The following is a 16633-nucleotide window of genomic DNA, read 5'->3' as shown; positions in this document are numbered from 1 at the left end:
AGCAACGTTTTTATACGTGATTTACCGAGAATTGTCGATTTTATTACACACAACGATGCATTTAAACAAAAAACGTTCGTTCTAGTTGATTAGGAATTTTCAACTTGTTTATAAACAATTTTTCTCAGTGTAGCGATGTTTCTCGAAGTTGTCGTTTGTGTTTGTGATAATTCGATGTTTTAGCAACGTTTTTATACGTGATTTACCGAAAAATGTCGATTTTATTACACACAACGATGCATTTAAACAAAAAACGTTCGTTCTTGTTGATTAGAAATTTTCGGTTTCTTTTAAACAATTTTTCTCAGTGTAGCGATGATTCTCGAAGTTGTCGTTTCTGTTTGTGATAATTCGAGGTTTTAGCAACGTTTTTATACGTGATTTACCGAAAAATGTCGATTTTATTACACACAACGATGCATTTAAACAAAAAACGTTCGTTTTAGTTGATTAGATATTTTCGGTGTCTTTTAAACAATTTTTCTCAGTGTAGCGATGATTCTCGAAGTTGTCGTTTCTGTTTGTGATAATTCGAGGTTTTAGCAACGTTTTTATACGTGATTTACCGAAAAATGTCGATTTTATTACACACAACGATGTATTTAAACAAAAAATGTTCGTTCTAGTTGATTAGATATTTTCGGCTTCTTTTAAACAATTTTTCTCAGTGTAGCGATGATTCTCCAAGTTGTCGTTTCTGTTTGTGATAATTCAATGTTTTAGCAACGTTTTTATACGTGATTTACCGAAAAATGTCGATTTTATTACACACAACGATGTATTTAAACAAAAAATGTTCGTTCTAGTTGATTAGATATTTTCGGCTTCTTTTAAACAATTTTTCTCAGTGTAGCGATGATTCTCGAAGTTGTCGTTTCTGTTTGTGATAATTCGAGGTTTTAGCAACGTTTTTATACGTGATTTGCCGAGAATTGTCGGTTGGATTACACACAACGATGTATTTAAAAAAAAAAACTTTCGTTCGTTCTGATTAGAAATTTTCAGCTTGTCAGCAAATCCCCACGAACACGTATGTAACATGACATATTGCGGACGTGAAAATTGTCGAGTTTAGTCAATGACAATGACACTATATTATCTCCGAAGCTAGATCATTCGGCGGATTTCCAATTGATATTTCTACCACATAAATCGAAATCAAATATCACATACATGTGCCAGACTAAAATATTTCGAAATAATACAATTCGAAATCAAATACTTGTTATAAATTCAATCCACTAAACTTTTCACTGATAATAAGTTGAATTACAAGATTCAAATGGAGAATAATTTGTAGAATGTTAGGTTAGGTTAGGTTAGGATTTGTAGAATGTTTACACCACCACTACACTACACTACACCAACATAACTTGGTTTTCGAAACGCGCGTCAGGCAGTGTAATTGTGGTGTAGTTATAGTGTAAACAGTGTAGTGATTTCTCGTTTGATTTGGCGATCCCTATTTAAAAAAAAAACAATTTTGTGCTTTTCATTTCACATTTGTGAACAGAAATAATCAAAACAACGTTGCCAAATTGTATAAATTATAAGGAAATTTTATGATTATTGTTAATGTCAATTCGATGACGTAAAAAAGTACAAAAATTTGAAAAAAAAAGTGATTTATTATAGTATCTATATATATATATATATATATATATATATATATATATATATATATATATATATATATATATATATATATATATATATATATACCTATAAATCCACTGAACCAATTTCGTATTTTACCCAAGTTTCTAAACAAACCGGAAATTGTTTCCCAACATCTTGTATTCCACGATGATATTCTCTGTTAGAAACTAGACCGTATCGGATATTGTTGTAATTTCGAATACGTGGAAATTTGAGTGTTGATGACGATTCCAAGATAATTGGGTTATTTCGATTTAAACGTGTAAAGCACGTCTGTACGTGCTGTGCTTTATTTATACTTTTACACCAACAATTTCACCTTGTATGAAAACATTGTACAAGCAAATAATTATTTTTCGGATTGCAATTATATAATAAAAAGCAGGAAGTTACTACTCTTGGTATTTCGAACGAATCTAATTATAAAAGACTCATACAAAACACACGTACTATTAGAATATAATATAATAATCCTTGTATGTATAGAAAAACATCGCTACACCGAGAAAAATTGTTTATAAACAAGTTGAAAATTCCTAATCAACAAGAAAGAACGTTTTTTGTTTAAATACATCGTTGTGTGTAATAAAATCGACAATTCTAGGCAAATCACGTATAAAAACGTTGCCAAAACTTCGAATTATCATAAACAGAAACGACAACTTCGAGAATCATCGCTACACTGAGAAAAATTGTTTAAAAGACACCGAAAATTTCTAATCAACAAGAACGAACGTTTTTTGTTTAAGTGCATCGTTGTGTGTAATAAAATCGACATTTTTCGGTAAATCACGTATAAAAACGTTGCGAAAACCTCGAATTATCACAAACAGAAACGACAACTACGAGAAACATCGCTACACTGAGAAAAATTGTTTAAAAGACACCGAAAATTTCTAATCAACTAGAACGAACATTTTTTGTTTAAATACATCGTTGTGTGTAATAAAATCGACATTTTTCGGTAAATCACGTATAAAAACGTTGCCAAAACTTCGAATTATCATAAGCAGAAACGACAACTTCGAGAATCATCGCTACACTGAGAAAAATTGTTTAAAAGAAGCCGAAAATTTCTAATCAACTAGAACGAACATTTTTTGTTTAAATACATCGTTGTGTGTAATAAAATCGACATTTTTCGGTAAATCACGTATAAAAACGTTGCTAAAACCTTGAATTATCATAAACAGAAACGACAACTACGAGAAACATCGCTACACTGAGAAAAATTGTTTAAAAGACACCGAAAATTTCTAATCAACTAGAACGAACATTTTTTGTTTAAATACATCGTTGTGTGTAATAAAATCGACATTTTTCGGTAAATCACGTATAAAAACGTTGCTAAAACCTTGAATTATCATAAACAGAAACGACAACTACGAGAAACATCGCTACACTGAGAAAAATTGTTTAAAAGACACCGAAAATTTCTAATCAACTAGAACGAACATTTTTTGTTTAAATACATCGTTGTGTGTAATAAAATCGACAATTTTCGGTAAATCACGTATAAAAACGTTGCCAAAACTTCGAATTATCATAAGCAGAAACGACAACTTCGAGAAACATCGCTACACTGAGAAAAATTGTTTAAAAGACACTGAAAATTTCTAATCAACAAGAACGAACGTTTTTTGTTTAAATACATCGTTGTGTGTAATAAAATCGACAATTCTTGTTAAATCACGTATAAAAACGTTGCTAAAACCTCGAATTATCATAAGCAGAAACGACAACTTCGAGAATCATCGCTACACTGAGAAAAATTGTTTAAAAGACACCGAAAATTTCTAATCAACAAGAACGAACGTTTTTTGTTTAAGTGCATCGTTGTGTGTAATAAAATCGACATTTTTCGGTAAATCACGTATAAAAACGTTGCGAAAACCTCGAATTATCACAAACAGAAACGACAACTACGAGAAACATCGCTACACTGAGAAAAATTGTTTAAAAGACACCGAAAATTTCTAATCAACTAGAACGAACATTTTTTGTTTAAATACATCGTTGTGTGTAATAAAATCGACATTTTTCGGTAAATCACGTATAAAAACGTTGCCAAAACTTCGAATTATCATAAGCAGAAACGACAACTTCGAGAATCATCGCTACACTGAGAAAAATTGTTTAAAAGAAGCCGAAAATTTCTAATCAACTAGAACGAACATTTTTTGTTTAAATACATCGTTGTGTGTAATAAAATCGACATTTTTCGGTAAATCACGTATAAAAACGTTGCTAAAACCTTGAATTATCATAAACAGAAACGACAACTACGAGAAACATCGCTACACTGAGAAAAATTGTTTAAAAGACACCGAAAATTTCTAATCAACTAGAACGAACATTTTTTGTTTAAATACATCGTTGTGTGTAATAAAATCGACATTTTTCGGTAAATCACGTATAAAAACGTTGCTAAAACCTTGAATTATCATAAACAGAAACGACAACTACGAGAAACATCGCTACACTGAGAAAAATTGTTTAAAAGACACCGAAAATTTCTAATCAACTAGAACGAACATTTTTTGTTTAAATACATCGTTGTGTGTAATAAAATCGACAATTTTCGGTAAATCACGTATAAAAACGTTGCCAAAACTTCGAATTATCATAAGCAGAAACGACAACTTCGAGAAACATCGCTACACTGAGAAAAATTGTTTAAAAGACACTGAAAATTTCTAATCAACAAGAACGAACGTTTTTTGTTTAAATACATCGTTGTGTGTAATAAAATCGACAATTTTCGGTAAATCACGTATAAAAACGTTGCCAAAACTTCGAATTATCATAAACAGAAACGACAACTACGAGAAACATCGCTACACTGAGAAAAATTGTTTATAAACAAGTTGAAAATTTCTAATCAACAAGAACGAACGTTTTTTGTTTAAATACATCGTTGTGTGTAATAAAATCGACAATTTTCGGCAAATCACGTATAAAAACGTTGCTAAAACCTCGAATTATCATAAACAGAAACGACAACTTCGAGAAACATCGCTACACTGAGAAAAATTGTTTAAAAGACACTGAAAATTTCTAATCAACAAGAACGAACGTTTTTTGTTTAAATGCATCGTTGTGTGTAATAAAATCGACAATTTTCGGTAAATCACGTATAAAAACGTTGCCAAAACTTCGAATTATCATAAACAGAAACGACAACTTGGAGAATCATCGCTACACTGAGAAAAATTGTTTAAAAGACACCGAAAATTTCTAATCAACAAGAACGAACGTTTTTTGTTTAAATACATCGTTGTGTGTAATAAAATCGACATTTTTCGGTAAATCACGTATAAAAACGTTGCTAAAACCTCGAATTATCACAAACAGAAACGACAACTTCGAGAATCATCGCTGCACTGAGAAAAATTGTTTAAAAGAAACCGAAAATTTCTAATCAACAAGAACGAACGTTTTTTGTTTAAATGCATCGTTGTGTGTAATAAAATCGACAATTCTAGGCAAATCACGTATAAAAACGTTTCTAAAACCTCGAATTATCACAAACAGAAACGACAACTTCGAGAATCATCGCTACACTGAGAAAAATTGTTTAAAAGACACCGAAAATTTCTAATTAACAAGAACGAACGTTTTTTGTTTAAATACATCGTTGTGTGTAATAAAATCGACATTTTTCGGTAAATCACGTATAAAAACGTTGCCAAAACTTCGAATTATCATAAACAGAAACGACAACTACGAGAAACATCGCTACACTGAGAAAAATTGTTTATAAACAAGTTGAAAATTTCTAATCAACAAGAACGAACGTTTTTTGTTTAAATGCATCGTTGTGTGTAATAAAATCGACAATTTTCGGTAAATCACGTATAAAAACGTTGCTAAAACCTCGAATTATCACAAACAGAAACGACAACTTCGAGAATCATCGCTACACTAAGAAAAATTGTTTATAAACATGTTGAAAATTCCCAATCAACAAGAATGAACGTTTCTTCTTTTAGATAGTTTCTGTTTATGATAATTCGATGTTTTAGCAACGTTTTTATACGTGATTTACCGAAAATTGTCGATTTTATCACACAAAACGTTCATTCTTGCTTCGTATATAATTATATTTGTTTCATTTATAGAATTAACACCACCTTGTATGATACGATGGTAGCTTTCCAAGAAAACTTGTTTTCTAACAATATAGCGACTGCTCCGGTAATTAACATCCCCGCAATTAACTCAATTAGATATAATTATCAAAGTTTTGGATTGATTGAACGTTCTGATGATCATGTTTGAAGTCAAACATAAACTTTCTCGATTCCATATCAAAGCGTGTAGGAAATCATTTCAAACGTTGATTTTTTTTTAAATTTAAACACTCCGTTGAATTTTCTCGTCGTTTCGTCGCAATTATTCCAAACAAAGACACACATACACAGAAAAAATTTCGTTTTTGAAATTTCTACGTAAATTTTGAGGTTATATAAACTATCTTTCAACTTCGACCTATAGGCTTGTTAGAAATCGTTTTTTACCGTTAAAAAACCCCCAATTTCCCCTACACGATTCTACATTACAGATATCTGTAAGAAAATTTGGATTTTCTGGTTGCCCAGCTGTGCTAAACATCGAATCTTTCGAAGGACAAAAGATCTGTGCAGAAGTTCAAATTGATTTCTGGCCCTACATCCACTATATAAACCCTTGCAAACGGAGAAGGGAAAACGGACAGGGAAATTATAAATATCGGGCGTAGTTTGAGAGGTTTTCCAAATTTTTATATCAATAAATACTTTCGAACATTCATATTCGTAAACGTCAAAACGATATTTATTTATTTCGCGTTTACATCCGTCTCGATCAGTTGTACCAACCTCAACTTTCAAAATTCCCTTCGTGGGGCGCGAAATTCGAATTAAAATTAACCAAAAACGGTTTCTAACTTATTTCGAAATCATACGGTTATTAGAATCGAAACTAAACGTATTTTTAATGATAAAATGTAAAATAATAGTTTAGTAATCGATTTAAATCGGTTACGTCTGTGATCTCTTATATTAAATGGGAAATATAAGGACTTGTACATGGCGTTTGACAGAACCACTTGGCCGTGTCTTCCCGAAATCAAAACACATCCGAATGGTCTTTATAAGGTGAATTATTATTTTCCGATTGGTTCTACAATTAAAAATAACTACAAGCTTCAATCGTACATCGAATAAAATTCATTTTCGTATATTTATAATGAAAATTTTCGTACTAGAAATCAAATTTGAATTTTACTACATTTGTTACGAATTTATTAACATAAAAACCATTAAATGTAAAACGTCTTGTGTCTAATGGTGTTTATCTCGATATTCCAAATCGTTAACAAGATAAAATATCAATTTTTATATACGAGGGTGATCCCAAAAGTACCAGACTTGGTAATTTTTATAGTTTGACGATTGAATTTAGTTTTGAACAAAAATTGGTTAGTTGCAACGTTTTATTTTCGTCCCACGGGATATTACGAATCATTTAGACGTAGTGCTTTATGAAAAAATTAAAAAAAAAGTGTACAAGGAGCGAAACTTGAAGCCCCTCGATTCGATTTTTCTAAAACAGTAATAAAATGCTTTCCTACACCAATACGAAAGATATTTATCGTTTTAGGTCTTTAATTAGAGATAACTGTTGAAAAAATAAGTCAAAAGTTGATATTTTCACACTATTAGATAGTCAGAGTACTTTGAGACCTCCAGGTTTGAAGATATTTCACCAATTGATTCAAAAGTTATCCAAAAAGACTTGCCAACCGGTTCCAAAGACGGTTTCGCCTTCAAACAAGTTCCTGGTGCGTTTTTTTTAGAATGAAAAACGTAAAAACCTAAAACTAACCAACAAGTCGTGGTTTTAAATAAGTAATTACCACAAATTAGTCTTAAAAGAGTTGCCGATTCGATTATTGGACTCGATCTAAAACTCCGGATCATCTGATCTAGTTATTTGTTTTTATAATCGACCAGAATTGTGTGTAATAAAAAAGACATTTTTCGGCAAATCACGTATAAAAACGTTGCCAAAACATCGAATTATCATAAACAGAAACGACAGCTCCGAGAAACATCGCTACACTGAGAAAAATTGTTTATAAACAAGTTGAAAATTCCTAATCAACAAGAAAGTACGTTTTTTGTTTAAATGCATCGTTGTGTGTAATAAAATCGACAATTTTCGGCAAATCACGTATAAAAACGTTGCCAAAACATCGAATTATCATAAACAGAAACGACAACTACGAGAAACATCGCTACACTGAGAAAAATTGTTTATAAACAAGTTGAAAATTCCTAATCAACAAGAAAGAACGTTTTTTGTTTAAATACATCGTTGTGTGTAATAAAATCGACAATTCTAGGCAAATCACGTATAAAAACGTTGCCAAAACATCGAATTATCATAAACAGAAACGACAACTACGAGAAACATCGCTACACTGAGAAAAATTGTTTATAAACAAGTTGAAAATTCCTAATCAACAAGAAAGAACGTTTTTTGTTTAAATACATCGTTGTGTGTAATAAAATCGACAATTCTAGGCAAATCACGTATAAAAACGTTGCCAAAACATCGAATTATCATAAACAGAAACGACAACTACGAGAAACATCGCTACACTGAGAAAAATTGTTTATAAACAAGTTGAAAATTCCTAATCAACAAGAAAGTACGTTTTTTGTTTAAATACATCGTTGTGTGTAATACAATCGACAATTTTCGGTAAATCACGTATAAAAACGTTGCTAAAACATTGAATTATCATAAACAGAAACGACAACTACGAGAAACATCGCTACACTGAGAAAAATTGTTTATAAACAAGTTGAAAATTCCTAATCAACAAGAAAGAACGTTTTTTGTTTAAATACATCGTTGTGTGTAATAAAATCGACAATTCTAGGCAAATCACGTATAAAAACGTTGCCAAAACATCGAATTATCATAAACAGAAACGACAACTACGAGAAACATCGCTACACTGAGAAAAATTGTTTATAAACAAGTTGAAAATTCCTAATCAACAAGAAAGTACGTTTTTTGTTTAAATACATCGTTGTGTGTAATACAATCGACAATTTTCGGTAAATCACGTATAATAACGTTGCTAAAACATTGAATTATCATAAACAGAAACGACAACTACGAGAAACATCGCTACACTGAGAAAAATTGTTTAAAAAACACTGAAAATTTCTAATCAACAAGAACGAACGTTTTTTGTTTAAATGCATCGTTGTGTGTAATAAAATCGACAATTTTCGGCAAATCACGTATAAAAACGTTGCTAAAACATCGAATTATCATAAACAGAAACGACAACTACGAGAAACATCGCTACACTGAGAAAAATTGTTTATAAACAAGTTGAAAATTCCTAATCAACAAGAAAGTACGTTTTTTGTTTAAATACATCGTTGTGTGTAATACAATCGACAATTTTCGGTAAATCACGTATAATAACGTTGCTAAAACATTGAATTATCATAAACAGAAACGACAACTACGAGAAACATCGCTACACTGAGAAAAATTGTTTAAAAAACACTGAAAATTTCTAATCAACAAGAACGAACGTTTTTTGTTTAAATGCATCGTTGTGTGTAATAAAATCGACAATTTTCGGCAAATCACGTATAAAAACGTTGCTAAAACATCGAATTATCATAAACAGAAACGACAACTTCGAGAAACATCGCTACACTGAGAAAAATTGTTTAAAAGACACTGAAAATTTCTAATCAACAAGAACGAACGTTTTTTGTTTAAATGCATCGTTGTGTGTAATACAATCGACAATTTTCGGTAAATCACGTATAAAAACGTAGCCAAAACATCGAATTATCATAAACAGAAACGACAACTTCGAGAAACATCGCTACACTGAGAAAAATTGTTTATAAACAAGTTGAAAATTCCTAATCAACAAGAAAGTACGTTTTTTGTTTAAATACATCGTTGTCTGTAATAAAATCGACAATTCTAGGCAAATCACGTATAAAAACGTTGCCAAAACATCGAATTATCATAAACAGAAACGACAACTACGAGAAACATCGCTACACTGAGAAAAATTGTTTATAAACAAGTTGAAAATTCCTAATCAACAAGAAAGAACGTTTTTTGTTTAAATACATCGTTGTGTGTAATACAATCGACAATTTTCGGTAAATCACGTATAAAAACGTAGCCAAAACATCGAATTATCATAAACAGAAACGACAACTTCGAGAAACATCGCTACACTGAGAAAAATTGTTTATAAACAAGTTGAAAATTCCTAATCAACAAGAAAGTACGTTTTTTGTTTAAATACATCGTTGTGTGTAATAAAATCGACAATTTTCGGTAAATCACGTATAAAAACGTTGCTAAAACTTCGAATTATCATAAACAGAAACGACAACTTCGAGAAACATCGCTACACTGAGAAAAATTGTTTAAAAGACACTGAAAATTTCTAATCAACAAGAACGAACGTTTTTTGTTTAAATGCATCGTTGTGTGTAATAAAATCGACAATTTTCGGCAAATCACGTATAAAAACGTTGCTAAAACTTCGAATTATCATAAACAGAAACGACAACTTCGAGAAACATCGCTACACTGAGAAAAATTGTTTAAAAGACACTGAAAATTTCTAATCAACAAGAACGAACGTTTTTTGTTTAAATGCATCGTTGTGTGTAATACAATCGACAATTTTCGGTAAATCACGTATAAAAACGTAGCCAAAACATCGAATTATCATAAACAGAAACGACAACTTCGAGAAACATCGCTACACTGAGAAAAATTGTTTATAAACAAGTTGAAAATTCCTAATCAACAAGAAAGTACGTTTTTTGTTTAAATACATCGTTGTGTGTAATAAAATCGACAATTCTAGGCAAATCACGTATAAAAACGTTGCGAAAACATTGAATTATCACAAACAGAAACGACAACTTCGAGAAACATCGCTACACTGAGAAAAATTGTTTATAAACAAGTTGAAAATTCCTAATCAACTAGAACGAACGTTTTTTGTTTAAATACATCGTTGTGTGTAATAAAATCGACATTTTTCAGTAAATCACGTATAAAAACGTTGCCAAAACCTCGAATTATCATAAACAGAAACGACAACTTCGAGAAACATCGCTACACTGAGAAAAATTGTTTAAAAGACACTGAAAATTTCTAATCAACAAGAACGAACGTTTTTTGTTTAAATGCATCGTTGTGTGTAATAAAATCGACAATTTTCGGCAAATCACGTATAAAAACGTTGCTAAAACATCGAATTATCATAAACAGAAACGACAACTTCGAGAAATATCGCTACACTGAGAAAAATTGTTTATAAACAAGTTGAAAATTCCTAATCAACAAGGTTTGAAGATATTTCACCAATTGATTCAAAAATTATCCAAAAAGACTTGCCAACCGGTTCCAAAGACCGTTCCGCTTTCAAACAAGTTCCTGGTGCGTTTTTTTTAGAATGAAAAACGTAAAAACCTAAAACTAACCAACAAGTCGTGGTTTTAAATAAGTAATTACCACAAATTAGTCTTAAAAGAGTTACCGATTCGATTATTGGACTCGATCTAAAACTCCGGATCATCTGATCTAGTTTTTTTGTTTTTATAATCGACCAGAATCGAAACTGTTGTGCTCAAACTCAAAAAACTTCATTTTCAAACAGTTTTTGGTGAAAATATTGTGGAAAATTCTAGTTAAATAGTGTATCTGATCTACAAAGGCATCCATAATAAACGTGTAGTTGTCGTATACACAATTTGAAAGTGCTTTTTACCACATAATATAATGTACGTTTATTTTTGGTTATTCCCGACGAGTTTTTGTAAAATTGGGATTTCCAAACGATAAAATGTTAGTCCGGGAACAATTAGGCCATGAAAAAACAAAACCAAGTCTTGAAACTAGTTGTTAGAACCTCAGTTAGACTTGGACCTGAACTAAAACTCCCCATTGGATCGATTATACGCGTTATTAAGAAAAAAAACTAACAAGAAACAATGATATTATTGAAAAAATATGAAAATCAAAGAAATTTGAAACGGATTTTCCTCTCGTACATTGAAAACTGTTTTTTTTTTCTATTTGTACGGCTGAAACAGCTTTTGTGTATCGCTACGCTTACCCTCCATTGTGTTTTCGATAATCTTCTTTTATTGAAAAGTGTATTTATATCGAAATAAAAATTCCACAAAGAAAATTGATATTTTGTGTCACAAATCACACTGGCAAGCGTCCGGCACTGGATTTTCGTATTCGGACGACGTTTTGAGGTTATATCGAGAGCAACGACTACTTCCTTATCTTCATAGTCGAGATCTACCGATCGGAACGGATTTTGGATTACAAGATACGAAAAAAGTTTGTAAATCTTGGATACAAACCGAACCAAATAGCCCGGATACCAAAACGGTGTCCGGTGGATACGTTTGGACAATGAAAATCGGAAATACAGCCGAATTTGTGTACGTTGCATAACGCGGATTTAACGTGGTGCCTTCACTTCACACCCAAAACCAAAAACGATCGAAATAATGAGAAAAACGGGTCTAAAAAAGGTTCCATTTGTAACCAAGGAGATGGTGTCGGTTTTTCGGGAACTTATTGTAACATTAGAGCAAAGAAATTGAGCAAAAACAACCGCGTTTCGACAGATTTAGCTCCCTCGGATTATTTTCTGCTCCCAGACTTGTAAAAATGGCTTGGCGGTGGAAGTTTTTCCAACAATGGAGACGTGGACATATTGGACAATGTTGGGAAAAGCTTATGAAGATAAAAATACAAACAAGACATTTAGTGTACCTCAGTTTCGTCCAATTGAAGTTTTTAGGACATTTTTGTCTCTTAGGGTGTGTAATGGAGGGTTGCAAACCGAAAATGGGGTTCAATTAGATGTTCACGACGTCCAAGAATAAGAAAAGTTTCGTTAAATGTATTTATTACAAAATTTGATGGGTAAATATTTTGTATTAACTTTTTTTTACCCAACAAAGTCAATGTTTCAATGTCAAACTGGTTGATTTATTACCTTCTTTACTTTATAAACAGATTTTAATGTCCGAAGCGTGTTCACATATTATAGAGCTCGCATTGGGAAATCACTTAATGCATTTTTCTCATTCTATTTCTAACTTCTTCTAAATTTTCTTTCGTATTTCCTTCGCTCAAAATATAGAGCAATATATTGTTATATATATCAAGCATTGTCATTAATACACATTATGATGATGAATTCTATCAGAAAAATCGCCATTTTTGTTTAGTAAGCCCAATATAATGCACGCCACTGGACGCGGCGGATTCCTTTGTTAGATACTTTTTTTTCCTACCGTATATATTGCTTAACTATAAATCTCTAAACACTTATACAAAATCAGACAGTTGTTTTAGAAAAAAAAAACCTTGTATAATATTTTTGTTTTAATTCAATCTTGTTTTGTTCGTAAAATTATCCTACTGGCTTTCTCACTTACGAAATAAAAAGTTATTCTTAACACAAATTCGTCGAAAGACTAAAATAATTAATTTGGTACACCCGGTAAATGCCAGGAATTTAAATGATTTTGGTCCAGTCGAATTGCTTAGAATCAGATCATTTTAGAAGAAAATTATGGATTCGGTAAATCAGTTGGTTCGATCCACGTCGAAATTATATTTAACTCGATTTGTTACAGAACTATCGTTGTTTGATTCGATACAAAAAAGTTTGTAGCCCTTCAGGGGTGTTTTCGTTCCATAAATTTATCGTTTTCGTTAATTCTTCTGAACTTAACGTCTAATTCCAATGGACTATCTCAGTTACGATCGACGTGACAGCTGTCTACCATATTTAAGTTGGTTTCGTCCGGTAATAGGACGCGGATAGAAGAGGAGTAATTTCGAAATTTATTTATATAAACAAAACGTGTAGTTCTATTATACTTTTATTCTTTCATCAAAAAGAAACCTCGTTATATATTTTTTTAAAAACAAAACTTCACCAACTGACATTTCTACGTCAAAATCTAATTATACAATGTAATACGTGTTGCCTAAATACTATTTACAGAAATTAACTATTGAACTCAATTTTTTAGTATAACGTTGTAATATTTGCTTGTCTTTAATCAAATTAATATATTTCATTGGATTATACTTTTATTTTTTCATCAAAAAGAAACTTCATTACATATTTTTTTAAAAACAAAACTTCATCAACTGACATTTCTACGTCAAAATCTAATTATACAATGTAATACGTGTTGCCTAAATACTATTTACAGAAATTAACTATTGAACTCAATTTTTTAGTATAACGTTGTAATGTTTGGTTGTCTTTAATCAAATTAATATATTTCATTGGATTATACTTTTATTTTTTCATCAAAGAGAAACCTCGTTATATATTTTTTTAAAAACAAAACTTCACCAACTGACATTTCTACGTCAAAATCTAATTATACAATGTAATACGTGTTGCCTAAATACTATTCACAGAAATTAACTATTGAACTCAATTTTTTAGTATAACGTTGTAATATTTGCTTGTCTTTAATCAAATTAATATATTTCATTGGATTATACTTTTATTTTTTCATCAAAAAGAAACTTCATTACATATTTTTTTAAAAACAAAACTTCATCAACTGACATTTCTACGTCAAAATCTAATTATACAATGTAATACGTGTTGCCTAAATACTATTTACAGAAATTAACTATTGAACTCAATTTTTTAGTATAACGTTGTAATGTTTGGTTGTCTTTAATCAAATTAATATATTTCGTTGGATTTTCTACAAGAGCAAAAAATTTTTATTCGAAAAAAGTGTAATTTCACTGAACTATCTCAGCTACGATCGACGTGACAGCTCTCAATCATATTTAAGTTAGTTTCGTCTGGCAATTGGACGCGGATAGAAGCGGAGTAACATTTCATAATTTATTTATATAAATATAATGCGAGTTCTATTATACTTTTATTCTTTCATCAAAATGAAACTTGATTATATATTTTTTTGAAAAACAAAACTTCATCAACTGATATTTCTACGTCAAAATCTAATTGTACAATGTAATACGTGTTGCCTATATACAAATAATTTATCAATTCCAGAAATTAACTATTGAACTTGACTTACAAGTTACAGCGTTGCCAAGCCGTGTGATTATTAAAAGAATTGGTTTAGGATTCTTGAAATAAAATTAGTTTAGATGTTCGTTTTCTTTAAACTTATTTCAAAATATCGATGGAGGGGTAAATGTTCACTAACTACTTATTATATTTGACGAGGGTAACATTTGGCAGGGGATCGGTATTTTCTAATAACAACTTGTCGTATCGTGGCCTTAACCGAAGTATATATGAACCGAAGTGTCAACAATGGAATGGATTTATTCATAAATTTTCAAATTAATATAAAAACGTCAATATTTTTATTTATGTTATGAAAAATATCGAAATATCGAGCGTGGATGCTGCTGATAAGTGAAAAAAAAAAAACAGAAATATGAAAAATACGATCACAATGAGCTAAAAATAAAACTATTGTAGAATATTCATTTATATAAGAGACTGGAGTACAAACAAATCGTTTTTATAACATAAATAGACTATATTTTATTGATATATACGAGAACAGGACCGGATTTGAAAATTTTTTTCCTAAAATTTTTGTTTTCTCTGTTGCTCCAGGTACTTTTGGGACTCTCCTCGTATATAAAAAAGCCAGACATTTCAACACAATCTTCTTTACATAACAAAACTTTTTTCAAATTAGTTTTTACAGAAAGTTTTAACAAATTGGATTGTCAAAATATAATAGGACATTCTGTATAATAATAAAAGAACGGTATGGATTGAATTGAATCATAGAGAAAATATTAAAGATAGAGGGAGCTGTTTCAAGTTGGTCCAAACGGTTGGCAGTAAATAAAATAAGTAACTTTGACTGGGCTATAAATATTGACATATGACGGATGTCATTGTTGTCATTTAGTTTAGCGTGATAGCTAATGATAAAATTAACGGAATTCGATCGAAAAAATAAACTTTTGGTGTCGATTAGATTCGAAACTAAAATTGCGGGATTCAATTTCGCATAAAACTGATTCCGATCCTGATATTTACATCGAAAACAGTGTTTGTTTTAGTTGTTTAAAATTCGACGAAATCTATGTACTTTGGCGAGAGAAAAATAAATATATTTTTCGATGGATCGGTTTACTTTTTTGCACTGTCACCGATTTTGAAGTTTTTGACAAATGGGCCGCAATAATTAATCATTCGTCGGTTGTTTTTTTTTCGGCGAGAATTTAGAACCATTTTGACACAATATAAAAAGTAATTTTTGTGTATTGTTAAATTTATATCGCTTAGAATAAAAAGTGAAAAAGAATTAATACAGGAAAAGGAGGAGAATATGATCTGACGTCAGCGTGGGGGAAGAGGGTGAGTTTTTAAGGGTAAAAAACGGTTTTTCTCGATTTCTGTCAAAACTATAAGTCGTATGGAAAAAAGTTAAATGAGAAAGTTGTAGGTAATAAAGAGATCTACAACTTTTGTATTTACAATTTTTTCACATAACCTCAAAATTATTCGGAAAATTGAAATAATCAAGTTTTTTTTTATTTTATGTCACATTATGTACAATTTTATATATTAGTTTGTTATATTTATCAATATAACGTGAAATAACATGTTTTGTGCGTAATTAGAATGTAAAATTTCGACAAATGAATAAAAATTATACAAAAAAAACTTGATTATATAAATTTTTCGAATAATTTTGAGGTTATGTGAAAAAAGTGTGAATACAAAAGTTGTAGATCTCTTTATTACCTACAACTTTCTTATTTATTTTTTTTTCGTAGGACTTTTAGTTTAGCTATAAATCGAGAAAAACTATGGAAATGTCTTTGTCTTCTTTGGAACCGGTTCTCCATC

The 16633-nt window shown here is 30.6% G+C and overlaps 1 protein-coding gene across 1 annotated transcript in view; it reads right to left on the bottom strand.

The window, feature by feature from the left end:
• LOC130448503 (octopamine receptor) overlaps positions 1–16633 on the bottom strand; it is an 85885-nt gene that overhangs the window by 68012 nt on the left and 1240 nt on the right. The gene's annotated exons all lie outside the window — the stretch shown is intronic.

This window comes from Diorhabda sublineata, chromosome 8, assembly GCF_026230105.1.
Source record: "Diorhabda sublineata isolate icDioSubl1.1 chromosome 8, icDioSubl1.1, whole genome shotgun sequence".
NCBI lineage: Eukaryota > Metazoa > Arthropoda > Insecta > Coleoptera > Chrysomelidae > Diorhabda > Diorhabda sublineata.
This window is presented reverse-complemented; position numbering and strand designations above follow the sequence as displayed.